The sequence below is a fragment of the Rutilus rutilus genome, assembly GCF_951802725.1.
Source record: "Rutilus rutilus genome assembly, chromosome: 1".
Taxonomy (NCBI): Eukaryota; Metazoa; Chordata; class Actinopteri; order Cypriniformes; family Leuciscidae; genus Rutilus; species Rutilus rutilus.
Window position 1 is genome coordinate 54,654,356 of NC_140209.1, and position 16,382 is coordinate 54,670,737.

Sequence of the window (16,382 nt, forward strand, 5' to 3'; positions counted from 1 at the left end):
GTAATGATACCAAGGTGTGATCGTTTTTTACTTGTTATCTTGCTATTATTTTGCGCTACATGGGAAGGTTCTAATAGTTGTGCATTTTTTAATTAGTTTTTATTTTAATAGAGCCTAAGTCTGTGTTTACACTTGCCATTAACATGCGATCACCGTGATCCGATCAAGCAGATCGGATCATAAGCCAATCAGGACTCGGTGCGTTTACACCTGTCCACATCAAGTGGCTTCTTTATCTGGATAACAGATCGGATCTCGTATTTTTCTCGTAAAAGAAAAGGAAAAAAAAGACAGTGGGCGGGGTTTTGTGTGACGTCCACCTGTGAATGCAGACACGATGGCTGGATTGTGTTTACATTACACTGACATCCTATCACAATGCGTCCTCGACTACCTCCGAACCTTGACACGCTGATCGGATAACATTCCGATCAGAAGCGCGTTTACACTTGTCTTTTCAATGTGTATGTGGACAACATCCGGATAGAGGCTGCATGTTAATGCCAAGTGTAAACGCAGCCTTAGTTTACTTCTACTCTGACAAATGTTATTTCTGGGCTAGACATGCTATTCGTTTAGTTTCACATGAGATGGTTATCTTTCTTGTAATTAAGGTACAGCTGTATTTGCATAAGGTCTAGACACGATGAAAATAACGTATTTGGCTATTTATGCTTCTTAGGTCTGGTTCACACAGAAAGCGGTTTTGCTTTGAAAAATGGAAAAAAGAAGCAGGCAATGGAATGGAATGAAAAAGCGCAAGGTCTCGAGACGCGTCTTTTAAAAGTTTAACTTTAATGTGAGTGAGGCGTTTTTAGAATGTAGTGTCATGCGCGAGACGCTGCAAAAGACGCGAGACTCAAGTGCAACGGTCATACATTGAAAAATAAAGTAGCGTAGTGGAATGGAAAAAGTGATTTTCCGGTACAGGATGAGAGCTTATTAATTACGAAAACTATTCGTTATTTTTGCTAATTATAATTTTATTTCAGTTAGTTTTTTAGTAACTGCTGTTAGTTTCGTTTAGTTTAAGTTTTTCATTTATGTTGAAATTTCTATTTCATTTCAGTTTACAAAAATGTTCTTTGACCAATAGTTTTAGTCTTACACCAATGTACAATGTTTGCGGATCAGTATCTACAGCTCTCCACCAGCATGGCTTCCTCTGTGATTTCTGGACTGGGTGAACATTACACCCCCATCACGCTGGACCTCAACTGGAGCTCTGTTTCATTATGGAACAGAGACATATCCATGTTTTCATTTACGAAAATAACCTTGGTACGTAGTCCTTTTTAACTCATCACATTCAACTCAGATAGTAAACAAAAGCAACTGTAAGCCATAGTAAAGCAGGAAAAAACGTTGGCATGTCCATAGAAAAACAATGAATCTATGAAAAATGCACACCGCTTGACAAATGCCATTTTAACCGGAATATCTCCCACCCCTAGGCTTACATTCAATGAAACGGAAATAAAACAGACAGTCCTAACAGCGGAGAAGTTTGTCCGCACCCACTTGTATCAAGGATGTGCAAAGCACCCATCCAGAAGGGATCGATGGGCAAACTTTGAGCTGGACTGCTGGCCTGGCAGTCAGATGAAATGGATAAGTGAATGAATGAGTAAACAGATAAGTGAATAACTACTGTCGAAGTGTGAATCGATGCATATGGATCCAGTTCCGGGGTCCTGCTGGGCTGCGGATGAAATGAATGTGGTGCGGGGCTGCTTTTCAGAGATGGATTGAGCTGTATAGATTCTCTCGGAGCACATATGTGTGTGTTAGCGCGGATCCAAATGAACCGGACACGCTCAAAGTTGCGTGAACGGCCCTTGCGCACGTCCAGCTGTCGCGGACACAATCCATCTGCATTGTGACTGCGGTGGGCCCCATTTACCCTGCTCTTTTTCTTCACTTTCTTCCCCAAATGTGATCAATAAGTGAATTAATGTGCAAGGGACGAGGCGGTGCATGTGGTACTGGCCTTGGCAGCCAGTGAAGCCCACCTTCCTTCCCTCCCTTCCTCCGCAGACAGACCAAGTGCAACCGAGTACACAGAGACCAGGAAATAAGAGCGTTCATTAATAATGAATACATTACAGTGCCAAATTGGAACGCATTCAGCTTTTAAAATTCCCCTTTCTCTCTCTATCTCTCTCTCTCTCTCTCTCTCTCTGTCTCTTGCTCTCGCTTTTTTGTTTTATAACCAGCCAAATTAATTATGGTAATTATTAGTCAATAGGTAGTGGTGACTGGGCAGAGGGAGAGAGGACTCTTAGTCCTCCAACAGGGGGTGTGAAGCCTGGGTTTGATGCTGGCAGGGGTGTCGGAGTAGTTCAGGACAAGCAGGAAATACTGAAGTGCAGGACAGGAGACCGGTGCGGGAGATGGGAATTGTTCAACATATTGCACACTGAAATAGCAAGAGATGCAAGAAATCACCTGTTTTGGTTCTAATTGACAATTGTTATTCAGATTTAATGGGTCTGCCTGGAGATTAAGTTGTTTACTATGTACTAGGCATCATAAAATGGACTTCATTCATTAAACATTAGCAGAATGAAATATTGCGTAAAATCCATTCTTACCCAAATTCTTACTCACTTGCTTTACAATTGATTTCCTCAGACACAAAATCTGCTGTGTTCCGTAAGTGAGATCAAATGAGGGCTGTTGAGAAAGACATTGTTACGGGATTTGCCTTAGTGTCAGGTTAGAGAAATATGTTAATTTGAGACACTAAAGGCCATGTTTTTCAAATTTCTTTTTATAGTGGCTCTTGTTGGCGCTATAATAGAACAAAACATGAAATTGCCATTGACTTCAATACAGTATTGTGATATAGAATTTTATACTTTATGAACGCATTAGCGTATCGTTACGAAACTCGGTATGAGTCATCGGCACCATGTCTTGAAGGTACTTAAAATGTCTCGGGGTAGCGCCACCTAGTGGTAAAACATTTATAACGAAATTTACAAAAATGTAAATAGCTTTTGAATAAATTTGCCTATTGTAATGATTCCTTGGGTTATGCCAACAACATAGATATCTATTTTGCCACAGTCAGCCAAACTTCCTGTCCACCATCTTTACTTTCTTTAAAACCTACTTTTTCAAACTTCTCCTAGACCATTTGTCCGATTTTCACCAAAATCGAATCGTATCATCTCCAGACCGTGCCGACTAAAAGTTACGGATTTTGTGACGATAGACAAAACCGTTTTCGTATATTGCAGCATCAAAGTTGAGGCATGCTGCCAAAATGACTATTCAGGCTTTATCTCTGCAATGCCATGACTTTTTGATGTCATTGTCACCTCACTCTGACCACACCACATAAATTTCGTAACTGCGCCACCTATTGGTCAAAAGTGATAATCCATTAAATCATATTTTTAATATGATTTTTCAGCCATTTTGCCTAAATTCATCTTGAAATGTATTTAATTGTTCCTTGCTGCATTTGGTGTGACACTCCCAGCCATGTTGGCATGTCTTATCGTCGTCTTTGCGCTTGGCCCCGATAATTGCTGGTTGCAGCTATATTTATTATTATTATTATTATTATTATTATTATTATGCATTTTCTAAACAATTAAAATCAAAGTATTTGAATAATAAAAATGTAAAATTGTATATATAATATTTATTTAAAATATATTATATAATAAATATGTATGTAATATATATATATATGTATGTATGTATGTATGTATGTATGTGTGTGTATATGTATATATATATATATATATGTGTGTGTATATATATATATATGTATATATATGTGTGTGTGTGTGTGTATATATATATATATATATATATATATAGTGTATATATATATATATATACTGTATATAAATGTACAATTTTATATATAATATTTATTTAAAATACATATTATAATATATATATATATATATATATGTATATATGTATGTGTGTGTAATAAAAATATAATTTATCAATAAATGTCAAGTTTTCTATAATTAACATAAATAAATAAAAATACTCATGAATTCATAAATGAATGAACGCCCGTTTGCTTGAAACATTACTGCAAAACATTTTTTTACTGATGTGACTAATTCAACAAAACCTGAGCCAGCTGGATAACATTATCTTGGTGACAAATCAGCAGAATTTGCATTAACAATTTAGCATGCATCACAGAAAACCAAACTTTTTAGTTTGCATGGCATAAAAATAGATGTGCAAAAAATAATGAATATTCAGTGAATTTTGCAGTGTGGCAGAGGCCCGAAAGGGCAAATGATCATTCAGTCAACTAGCCTGAGACTCTCTTTCTGTCTCTTACATCATTATGCAATATGAGCATCATAACAAAGTATGTTAGGTAGTGGGCAGATCTTGTGCAGAATAAGTTGGACTGGACTTCACACAGAAGTCTGGTTACATGACACCAGGAGATGAATGACTAGAATAGAGATGATTCACAGAGAGAAAGTAGACACTGAAGTCTCTCGGTGTCCCGGCGGTGCTGATAACGGCTGGGTGTCCCACACGTGAGGCTGAGAAAGAGACAGCTGTAAGACGAAGAGGCGGAGAGGTGATTTGTGTGAGTATTGTATTTCTGTAATCTCTTCTGATCACATCAGCCACAGCCAATAATGCAACACTGAGCCAAATGTCACGCTGCTCTTTCTTCATCTCGCACGTCTCGCTCTCGCTCTCTTTCTCTCGCTTTCTCACATGACTTTTTTTTTCCTTTTTGCTGCAGTGGGGACTGAGCCCTGCTGCAGAGGTTTCAGAAGAAGCTAAAACAGTGAAAGAAAGCAAAGGAGCAGAGGAAGCTGGGTGGGACTCATCAGGAAAGTGTGACAGCACATCTTGTCTGATGGAGGTTGACAGGTTGTGATGTTCACAGGCTCACGCTCTCGAGTTTGGCATGCTCTGTGGTGTTTGGCGGTGGGAAATGAAGTCTAACCAGCGTGGCATCTGTCTCCGCTGCAGGAGAGTCCCGCCTCTCCACCCACACGTGACCCCGCCCACCCTTCTTCCATTCGCACGGCTGCCTCGGGACGATCCGCCGCAACCCTCTCCTACCCCTCCATCTCACTCGCATGTGTTTCATCACATCCTGCCACCGCCCACCACATGCCTCTCTCAAATATTCATATCTCCAAACACATAGGCCCTTTTTTCTCTGGCTTTCCTCCATTTTGTTCAGGGCAGCAACACATTTTAAACTCATATTACACCCAATGCTTGTGACCCTGGAAAAAACAGCACCTGTGATATGCACATAGACCAACAATTAAGATTTATAGGGAGTTAGTGAGGAATTATTTTCAAATTATAATGTTAATACCCATGCATGTGACACTGGATAAACACCAGCAAATATGTTTGTATAACACGTATGTTCATAAACCCATCATTAAAATTATTAGAGGATTCAATTTCAAACTGTGTAGTATGTGCTCTTGCATTTCAAAACATCTAGATTGATCTCAGCTGATCGAATGTAACCTGTATATGCCTAGTTTCTACTGCTGCCTTACATTTTTAAGTGCAATCAACATGGATGTTTAAGTCATTTCAACTTAAATTACATGACACTGAATCTTGTATAACTTGTATAACAAAAAGTAGAAAATTGCTTAGCTTATTTTAATGAGTTAAAGCAATGTAAAAACATATGTTGTCATAACTTATTGATCATATCATTTTTTACAGTGTAGTAAGGGAAAGCGGTACGTGAAATGAGTTGTATTTTCGAATTCGTAGTAATTATGTATTTATAAAACAGTAGGTGAAAAAGTACCCGGATGACTGACTTCTTCTGGTGAGATTTTAAAGTGAGAATTTGATGGACACTTTACTATCCCATGAGGCCACGGGAGAGCTGTGAATGGCACTGAAGCGACACAGCTGATGCTGTAGGTCACATATCAAAAGCAACTTGACAAATGTAGTATGTCTGGATTTCATTCATACTACACACATTCATACTATATAGTAGTGTTAAAGTCAAGACCGAGTCTAAACCGAGAACAAATCAAGAAGACCAAGACCAGTGTGTGTTGAGTCCAAGACCAGACCAGCCCTCCTTAAATTCATCTAAAAGATCCACATTTACTGCCTGAAATTTTATGTATTTAATCAATAAATACAATTAGAATAATAAGACACCAATCGAATGAAATCACTAACAACAAAATTGATCTTTGCACTGCAGAGAAGTTGCATCTGAATTGGTACAAAAATAAATGATACATAAATAATTTTGAGATTAATGAGATTTAAAAATGCTATTTTGTTTATTGAGCGTTTATATAAAATCAGCATCTTGTGATATTGCTTAATTATATCACACGTCAATATAACAAACAAGATATCATACAAGTACTATTTTGCAATCATATCTTACATTTTGTGGGCATTTGTATTAATTTTGGTTCCCTGTTAATTTCTGACCCAGCACAACAGTAACAAAATAAATCAAATTAGAAATGAGTTATTGATTGCATTTAAAGGGGTCATATAATGCCATTTTTGTACAAGCTAATATGATTATTTAGGGTATAAATGAAAAGTTTGTAATATACTTTAATTAAAAATTCTCATTAGTATTGTAAGAAAACATGCCGTAATGTACCCTGAGTGTAAAAATAGCCGCATTCATCGTGAAGCGTGCTAGCGATTTGCAAAGATTAATATAAATATTAATATAAAGGTTAATAAAACGTTACACTCACTTCTTCTTCTGGAGGTGCAGCAGGAACACGAATAGTTGGTACTGATCCTTTTTTCAGGAGCAGCTTCTTAGCAAAGCCAGCTTTATAACGTTACTGACCCTCGTTTATAAAGCAGTCTGGTGTGTGAAATGATTCACGCAAACATGAAAGCATTGACGTTGATCATGGGGAATATTCCCTTCGAAAACAAACTCAGCCACTGCGTCTTCAGCGGTTCGGATTTAGGAACATCAAAATGACTGCTGTGTTCCTTATTACACCCAAGAACAGAACACCACAATCGCTTAGACGCCATTCTGCTCATAGACAGTGCTCCAGCGTATCAACAATGACGCGCGGACTATGATGACAGACAGCTCGCTCACGAGCGAGGGCGGGTCTGTGTTGAAACGCTACTGTCAATCAACAATCGTGGGAGGGGCGTCCGACCGTGTGACGTCACTAGGTCGAACGGCTTGATTTGAGATGGGGGAAAACATATAAGAAGATAAAAATAAAAACCACTGGATGGATTTTTATCATTTTATGATGGCTGTGTACAGGCACTGCCAACACACATTTCAGTACAATCAACTTGTAAAAGTGCATGTACCATTATATGACCCCTTTAAAGAAAGTTTTACATCCAATCACATTAATTATGTTAACAAATAAATCAGGCAATGCAGCGGCAATTTAGTGATATTCCTGCAGTTGTGGTTTTGACCGGTCTTGAAATAAAATCCAGACTCCTCTTAGTCTAAGACAGAGGCAAGACCAAGTACAAATATGCTTGAGACCGAGAACTTAAAAAAATGATATCAAGACCAAGACCAACCTCAAGTACTACAACACTAGAATATATTTTTAAGGGTCTTAAAGTTCGTTTTTTATATACTGTATACTGTCGCACAACAGTGTACTGACGCACAGGGCTCTATCTTGCACCCAGCGCAATTGACTTTGTACACCGACGCATGTATCATTCCTATTTTGCACCCACGCACAGCGGACTTTTCCCTCCACAGACGCACGTCGGTAAACTAGGAAATACACTTGCGCTCCCCGGGGCGGTTCAGCGCAAAGAGGAGGCGTGTTCCGGCGCAAACGTTCCCTCATGCTATTTTGCAGGTTTAGAAAACAATTCTGCCACTGACCGAAAAAACCTAGTCTAAAGTCAGTGGCGCGTTGCGCATGTTATTCATATGCTATTTTAAGGGCGCATGCTTGGCCATAATCAATGTAGCGTGTGCACAACGCGCATACACTTTGATTCTCTCATCTACACAGAAGCAGCAGTTTTCATTTTTGCAAATCATACATTATTACGATAGATAGATAGATAGATAGATAGATAGATAGACAGTTTATTTATTATAAAAGCATACATCTAGCTTACACATTTACCCAAATTATCATACGCCTGTTTAACCGAAGTTAATTTGGGTGTGTTTCTCCATCCCCAACGTCACTTCTCTGTGTTTTACGGCCCTGACGAGAACGTCGGTCTCCTCGGCTGTGACCGCTCCTGGCGTGCGCCTGGCAAATCCGCCGTTATAATAGGAATCCGCTATAGAACAAGCGCGCCTGCTCTTAAAGGGAATGTGAGATGATGCTCTTATTGGTTTATTTCACGTTACGCCCAAACCACACCTATGAATAATGAAGCTACTTCAGACCAACCCATTTTAGATTTGCGTCGGGCGCAAGAGTCACTTATCCCGCCGGTATAATAGCAACAGCGCCCAAGACCCGCCCACAAAGTTACTTGCGTTTCGCGCTTGATACTTGCGTTTCAGATCGTTAAAATAGGGCCCACAACGTTCCAGTGGCAAACTTTTGTTTTCGCAAAAAATCGTTTAACAAATGTGACAAATCAATCACTAACCACAGCCAATCAGAGGAGCATGTGGGTGGGCTGTATATTTTTCTGTTTCGCAGTTAAAAATAGAAATGTACGTAATCGAATAATAAAAAAAATAAACCAAATACATAACTTGCTCACTGACGGATGTAATTCTTTGTCATGGAATACACTTGTTTGTTCACAGTTTGAACGTTTTTGTTTCCATTAGTTTATTTTCAAGGAATCTGAGGTAAATTATCCATTGTTACTGTCATTTTGGCTATTAAAAAAACATGATGATATTCACACCAAAATGAAACCATTTTAATGCTATACAAAACACAATAACTATGTCACATATCACTGTTGCTGTTAGTTAGGACAAAAACATTAATGTGAAAAATAATTATTTTATCACATGTTGCGGGGTCGTGTCTGGTTAGTACATGCGATGCATTAAAAAAAAAAAAAATATATATATATATATATATATATATATATGATGCTTGTTTTACACAACTCTTGCAAACCAGTGGGAAAAGCTTGCACATGAACATGGTAGATGGAGTGTAACCTTGTTAAAAACCATTAAAAATGAGCAGCAGGTTAATTTATCAAGTACTTGCACATCAGTCAAAATGTCCACAATGCACCCTGTCTGTACATGTGAGTTGCTCAATTCCTCACTGAAGCTGAGAAAAGCCTCCAGACGGTCCCTCACGTGGCTAAATATAAACTCTCAGTCCCCTCTCTCTGTTGTCTCATTGAGTCTTGTTCTTTCCTTGCTCTAATAGGGACACGCTGATGCACACACTGAAATCAGAGACAGGAAATGAGAGTGTGCTAGCTTGTACACATGCTAACCTGCTTGACGTTGTGGTGCTCACGAAACCTTTGGCAGGCAAAAAATACCCTCTTTCATGTGAGTGTAAACACACAGAAACACACACACACACAAATAATGCACCAAAGCCCTGAGTGGGAAATGAGAATTGGCTCGAAGGCAGAGCAGCTCTAATATGCATCTCTGTGTCTGTATGCCACCGGCTGTATTCACATCCATAACGGAAAGAGAGCAGATGCCAGGGTCTCTCTCCAATGCCCTCTCCTCCTCTTCCTCCCCTCTGTTTTTTACCCCCACTTCCTCTGTCTATCCCCCAATTCTATTTTCTCTCTTCCTCTCCCTTGGTTCCCTTTCTGTCACTCTTTTCTCCACATGTAGGCCGTATATTAGCCCAGGGCCTCAATTTCTCTCCCACGTCCCTCTCCCCACCCTTCCCTCTTCAGTGCGTTATCTCAGAGGGCCAGGCTTACCGTTAGCATGCAGGCCCGAGCAGGAGTTAGCAGTGAGAGAAAGCCAGGTGCTACAGTGGTGCGCGGGTCTCGTCAAAATAAACAGCTAGAGTAAATTACTTTGTCTTCAAACAGCGTTTCGCCCACTGTTCTGACAGCATGCTAACTATTCATTGCTTTGTTCGAAGGTGGTGTGTTTTTTTATACTTATTTATTTATTTCCAATAATATGCAGAGACAAATAACTACCTTATTTTTAAATGTAACAGAAAGTGCAGCCATTCCTTTGTCAGCCACTTCTATAGTTATTTGAGCTTTGTAAAACAATCCATTTTGCTGTTATTTGCTGATATTGGAAACAGTGTTGGGGAAAGTTACTTTTAAAAGTAGTAGTTTTTGGCTGGTTCTACTTTCGCCAAATGTAAAGGCCATTTCACACCAAAAGTGAAATAAATAAGCCTCAGGCTGATGGAAATGCAAATTCACTCCTGTACATTAGAGGGCGTTGCTCAAACAAACCTTTCAGCTGTGCTGCCATTCTGGATTGCAGAAGAATAGAACGCAGGAGAAGAACGTTCAATATTCTTACTTCAGCAATAATAACACACAAATGTGGTTTGTATCTAAAGTCATTTTTTGCTTAGTATGGGATAGGTTCGACCCCCGGCTGAGCCAGGAGTGCTTTCCGTGTGGAGTTACACTGTCCAAAGACATGCAGGTTAGGTGCATTGGATATACCAAATCAGCCGTAGGAGTGTATGTGAGTGTGAGTGTTAGTGTGTCCCAGCTCTCTCTCTCTCTCTGCAAAGACATTGGTTAATAAAGTGAGATTAAATACATAAAGTATATTTGTGTAATTTAACATATTTAACTATTGCAGTTTTCCATAATATCCTTATTCTTATTTCTTATCCTCATTTCACTGTTTTTATTCATTTTGAGGAATACTGAATCTGTTTTTGCGCAAGTGAGATGATGAAATGCATGCTCTCATTTAGTCTAGAACTACAGTAACCTTTACGTTTTACACGTCGCACACAACACCTCTGATTTCTCTCAAAATGGGGACAGGAGAGCTGTCATTCAATACATGGGGAAACAAAGTAATTTGCATTACATATTTGAAAAAGTAACTCAGATATTTTGTTGTAAATTTAAAAGTAATGTGTTACTACCTATTTACTTGAAAAAAGCAATCTGATTACGTAACTCATCTTACTTGTAATGCGTTACCCCCAACACAGATTGGAAAGTGGTAATTGTTATCATATTGATTTATTATAGCAGTCATAAACTGGTTTGTTGCGCAAATAGTTTTACCGTTTACTGCACTTTGTTATTCCTCTAGGTACTTGCCTATAGCAGCTAATGAATCTGACGCTAGGCACATTCAGGACTTAGCTTACTTTGGCTCTGAAAAATAATGTGGATAAGTGAGCCATTTGCTGATTCTTCCGAAGTAAATTGCGGCACTATAAAAGATCACTGTGCTATTTTAGTGTCCAACTAGACCGACACAGCAACATTGGCTTATGCTGCTCTCACATGCTATCAGAATTATCGTAGATATGAGTTTCCTACTCGGAAATTGGACGTGAACGGCCTCTCAAGTCACATTTACTGTAGATCATTTTGAAGTTTTCAAAGGTTGGGCAGCAAAGATTCACTTTAAATGGTAAAGGAGATTAATACTGCTGTAGTTTTACCGCATTTGCTTCTCCCGCAACATATACATTAATTCCTCTTGACATTACAAACTGTACACATTTATGTACTGTATAAGTAAACATTTGATGCATGTTGTATGTTTTACACAGTAAAAACAGCATTCATTTGAGTTCAGTTCTCCTCTGGCCAGTGAACGTACAGTGTATGGTTATGATTCAGGCAGCATTACAGGTCAGAAGTCAGATTGGATTGGAACATTCAGAATATTATCCAGTTCCATCTGGTTGAAGATCGGAGTCATCACGCGCGCATGGAGACGAGTTTGTTGAGGATCAGTGCCGATGGCTGTCGTGTCGATGAGGCCTTCACAGGGGAGAGTCTAGATGACAAACTGTGCTGACACTTCAGCACTGACACTAATAAATATACAGACTAAATGAGGAACTAAACAAGACTTGACTGATATATCGGCCATCAGCCACCCTGCTCTCTAAGATAACAATACCACTAAATAAGACAGATGAACTCAATCAGAAACTATAGCAAACAAATCAGGACATATACAGAAACCAAGGCAATCAATGAAACATGAACAAAACACAGGGAACAAGAGAAGAGGAACAAAACGAATATCAAAATAAGAGTCTTTGGGAACAGATAAGTATGGGTTAGTCAATAACCAGTGGCATTTTGGTCAGGACTTTCTGATTTGTGGGATTAATGGAAGACTGGAAGAGAGTTGGGGAAAACTGTTTGACAGTGTATTTTTTTTTTAGGTGACTCTAGTGTGGCACAGAAATTCCCCTTAACTTATTTTGAGTCTTTTAATGCCTTTGTTTCAAAGGATAGTGAAGGTTGACAGGAAACAAGATTCAAACCCACGTCCCTACAGGACCACCACAACACTCTGTGTCATGAATGCACATGCTGTTGCTGCTCTGCAGCACAACTACTGCTTTCACAACTGACTGCTGGAAGATCTAGCTAAATCCAGATTCTAATGGTAGCTGGTTTTACAATGTTTTCTAGGTGGTTCATGCTGGTCATTAGCTGGTCTATATATTGTACAGTAGATGTTGATCTACAATGAAACCATCAAACTTTACCTACACTACCATTCAGTTGTAATTTTCTTCAGAAAAATGTGGGGGAAACATTGCATCCTACTTTATTTTCAATGACAATCCGTTAATGTGTGCGTGGGATATTTTAGAGGAAGAAAAATTCACACATAATGTTGATTTGCATTAGGTCAAACACTAGAAACATCAGAGAGAGACTTGCTTTGATGTAACAACAAAGCTATTTAAATGCATCAGAAAAGCAATCAATTCATACATATAATATTTGACAATAATACTAGCCAGACATATGTTGGAAATACACTGAAGTAGCTGTGTAGCATATCAAAAATCGAAACCGGTGAAATCAACTGAAGCCTGTGGTTTTCCTCATTATAATGGGGGTGATTTAGCTTAGACATGGTGTGAATGTAAAATAAATGGCCATCTTGGAAAACAACATTTTACAAAAATATTCCAGGCACAGTGCAAGTTAAGCTCTAGTGACAGGACTTGCGGCATAATGTTGATTGCCACAGAATGTTGTTTTGACTCGTCCTTCGTTGTCTTTAGACAAGGCAAAAATATGGGTTACAGTGAAGCACTTAGTGTATGGGCCCAATATTCATAATAATAAAATACTCAACGTTTCAAAAGTAGCCTATAGCCTCAAGATGTAAACAGCCTAAATGCTTACTAACCTTTTCTGTGTAGTCGTATCCAGTTAAATAACTTTTAGGGTTTTAGGCAATACCTAAAACCCTAAAATGACCATAAAAGGACAAGCTCAAATAATGTACACATTTAAACAGAAAAATGTTTGTAAGTGCTTTTATGAAATCATTTATTATTTTACTGTAAATTCTTTAAAAATTCACTCTATTCAGTTCCATTGTTAAAATTTGTTCCATTAAAATATGTGGTAATGAACCAAATTTTTTTGTGGTGATCAAAATGTAAAATGTATGTATGCATTAAGTTACATAATTTCATCACTGTAAACATTTTACTATAAGGTGTCATTTATTAACATTTTTATTATATTAACAGTGAGCAATGTCTTTTATACAACATTTAATAACTGTTGTCAATGTTAATTAATAAAACTACAGTTGTTCACTGTTTGTTTTTGTTTGTTCACAGTAGAGATGCGCGGATGGGCTATTATTTCATCCGCAACCGCATCACAAAACTCATCATCCGTCCGCCATCCATCCGCACCAACGTTTTTGACCAATTTTCAAAACCGCACCCGCCCGCCATCCACTGATTGGTGTATACATATATTTTTCATTTGATTGGTTCAACCGCCCGCCACCCGCCCGAATTTAATTAAAATATTATTTTTCGTCACGTCATCTGCCCGATCCGCGGTTTATCCGCGGAGTCCGCGGCTGTAACCGCCAACCGCGCATCTCTAGTTCACAGTGCTTTACCTAATGTTAACAAATACTTTTATTTTTATCTCTTTCCCCAGCAGAGTAAAAAAAAAAAAAAAAGCCAGCCAGTGCCAGTATTTTTAATCATTTTCATACAACTTTCATAACCAGAGATTAATTAGTTGTATGAATATCTGGACATTGAATACATCAAAAGAAAGAACAGAGCCTCTGCTTTTAAATGAATTAATGACCAAACAAACATGCAAACAAATAAAATCTAGCTTTATGCATTCTTTTATTTTATTTTATCAACACTTGAATATGGGTAAGTTTAATTAAAAAACAAAACAAAAAAAAACATTTTGAACAAAAAGCTGAGAAAATCGTGTTTTTGTCAAAGACTACATCCAGATCGGATTCAGAACAATGGTCAAAACATAGATTGAGTCCATCTACACCTCCAAAGCTTCACAGTGCTATAGCTCGTCCTGGGTCGACATTTCATTTGGTAACATTAGGCAGTTTTGATTTATATGGAGTTTAATGTTTGATGATTGCGATAGCTTACATGTGCGTAAGCAATGCTTCTATCGCTTGTTTCTGCTTCTAGTTTGCTTGTTTTTGGATCAGGAGATTCTGTATTCTCTCAGAAGATGCGTAATAGCGCCCCCTAGCTTATAACAGTGAAAAGATTGATAGCCGGCAAATTTTTGCCACATTGCCAATGGCGGGGAAGTGTCGGGTCGTGACGGAAATAGTTCAAAATGTATTAGTAAATGTTGAAATAATATTAACTAAGACTAATAAATGCTGTAGAATTATTGTTAACTACTGAAACTGTAAAGTGTGCAAGGGAAAATGTTTAACCATAACTAACATTTATTTTCCTTGCAGGATTAACATTGATATGCTTTTGCAAACTAAATGTCCCCAGCACTTGGGTCAAAGTGTGTCTGAATCATGTCTGAATATAACAAAAAAATGGGGAAATGAATCTAGACAGTTGTCTAAATATATAAACTCATGACTTTGAGTGACAAGGGGAAGTAATCAAGAAATCCAGATTTGCTTTTACCTAGTAACAGAAGGGTTTGCTGAATTATACATATGAAGAACCATGTTGAAGAAAAATTATGTAATGAAGCATGTCAGCTCAGCCATGCTGCTATTCTATAAAAACTGTTGTATTGTTTTTGCTGGTGGGATTGATTTGCTCTGTGATTAGTCCGAGATCCTCTGGCCGTGATTAAAGCACATTGGCATTGTCTGGATTCTGTCTGGTTACTCAGACTCAGAGTGAGGCTCTGAGGCATACGGGGTTAGCGATGTGGTCAGATAGCTATAATTCTTAGGCATTTTATGAGGTCAGAGCAGCTATATTTAGGCGATGCCAGTGTGAGTCACCTGAGGATAATATTGCAGGTGTCGGGGAGACTTGGTTTAACCTAAGTCAGGTGCGTATGGGAATTTCTGCCGCAAGTGTTACCAAATTAGTTCTTGATTTATCTGGGAATTGAACCCATGACCTTGCCGTTGCTAACGCCATGCTCTACTATCTACAGAAACAGTGTTTTTATTGCAAAAACTGTCAATTGAGCCAATAATTTAGGGCCCTATTATATATCTAGCGCAATGCAGCGCCAGGCGCGACGCAAGTGTATTTTGCTAGTTTCAGCCCGACGCAGTTATCATTTTTACGTCCTGCACCACGTTGTTTAAATAGCAAATGCATTTGCGCCTATTTGTGCGCCCATGGGCGTGCCGTCTGAAAACGAGGTGTGTTGGTTGGCGCATTGTTGGCGTGTTGCTATTTAGAGGCAACTGAAATAGACCACAATATTTTTATTTTGTTATTTAAAGGGCACATTAGTAATGTGTGCCAATAGGCAGGTGCACAACACTAAGCTTATTACACACACAGGGATGTGCAGCTACACACAAACATGCCAAATATTAAAAAATAAAATGATTACAATGTAAAATATCATTATTGTGTACATACAGTAAATAATAATCTTTTCCCATAGATGGTCTGCTTCAACCTCGCGCACGAGCAGATCTGTTTCCTCGCTAGAGAAGCGGTCAGTCTTTCCGCTTGCAAATTCCACCAAGTAAATAGCGAATCCGCCATGGCGCGAGTGCAACTGGCTTTTAAAGGGAACGGGAGATGAGTCTTTGATTGGTTTATTGCACGTTACGCCCAAAACACACCCATTACTCATTAAGAGAATAGGGACAACCCTTTTAGACCATGCGCCGGGCGCGCCGACCATTTTTCCCGTCGTTAAACTAAGTGGATTTGGACACGCCCTAAGTGCGCTTGCGCCGTGCACTTTAGATCATGCACTTAGATCGTTAAAATAGGGCCTTTAATATTCCTTCATTGCTTGGTGTGACGTCTGTGTTAGACCTCTGTCATTGACGA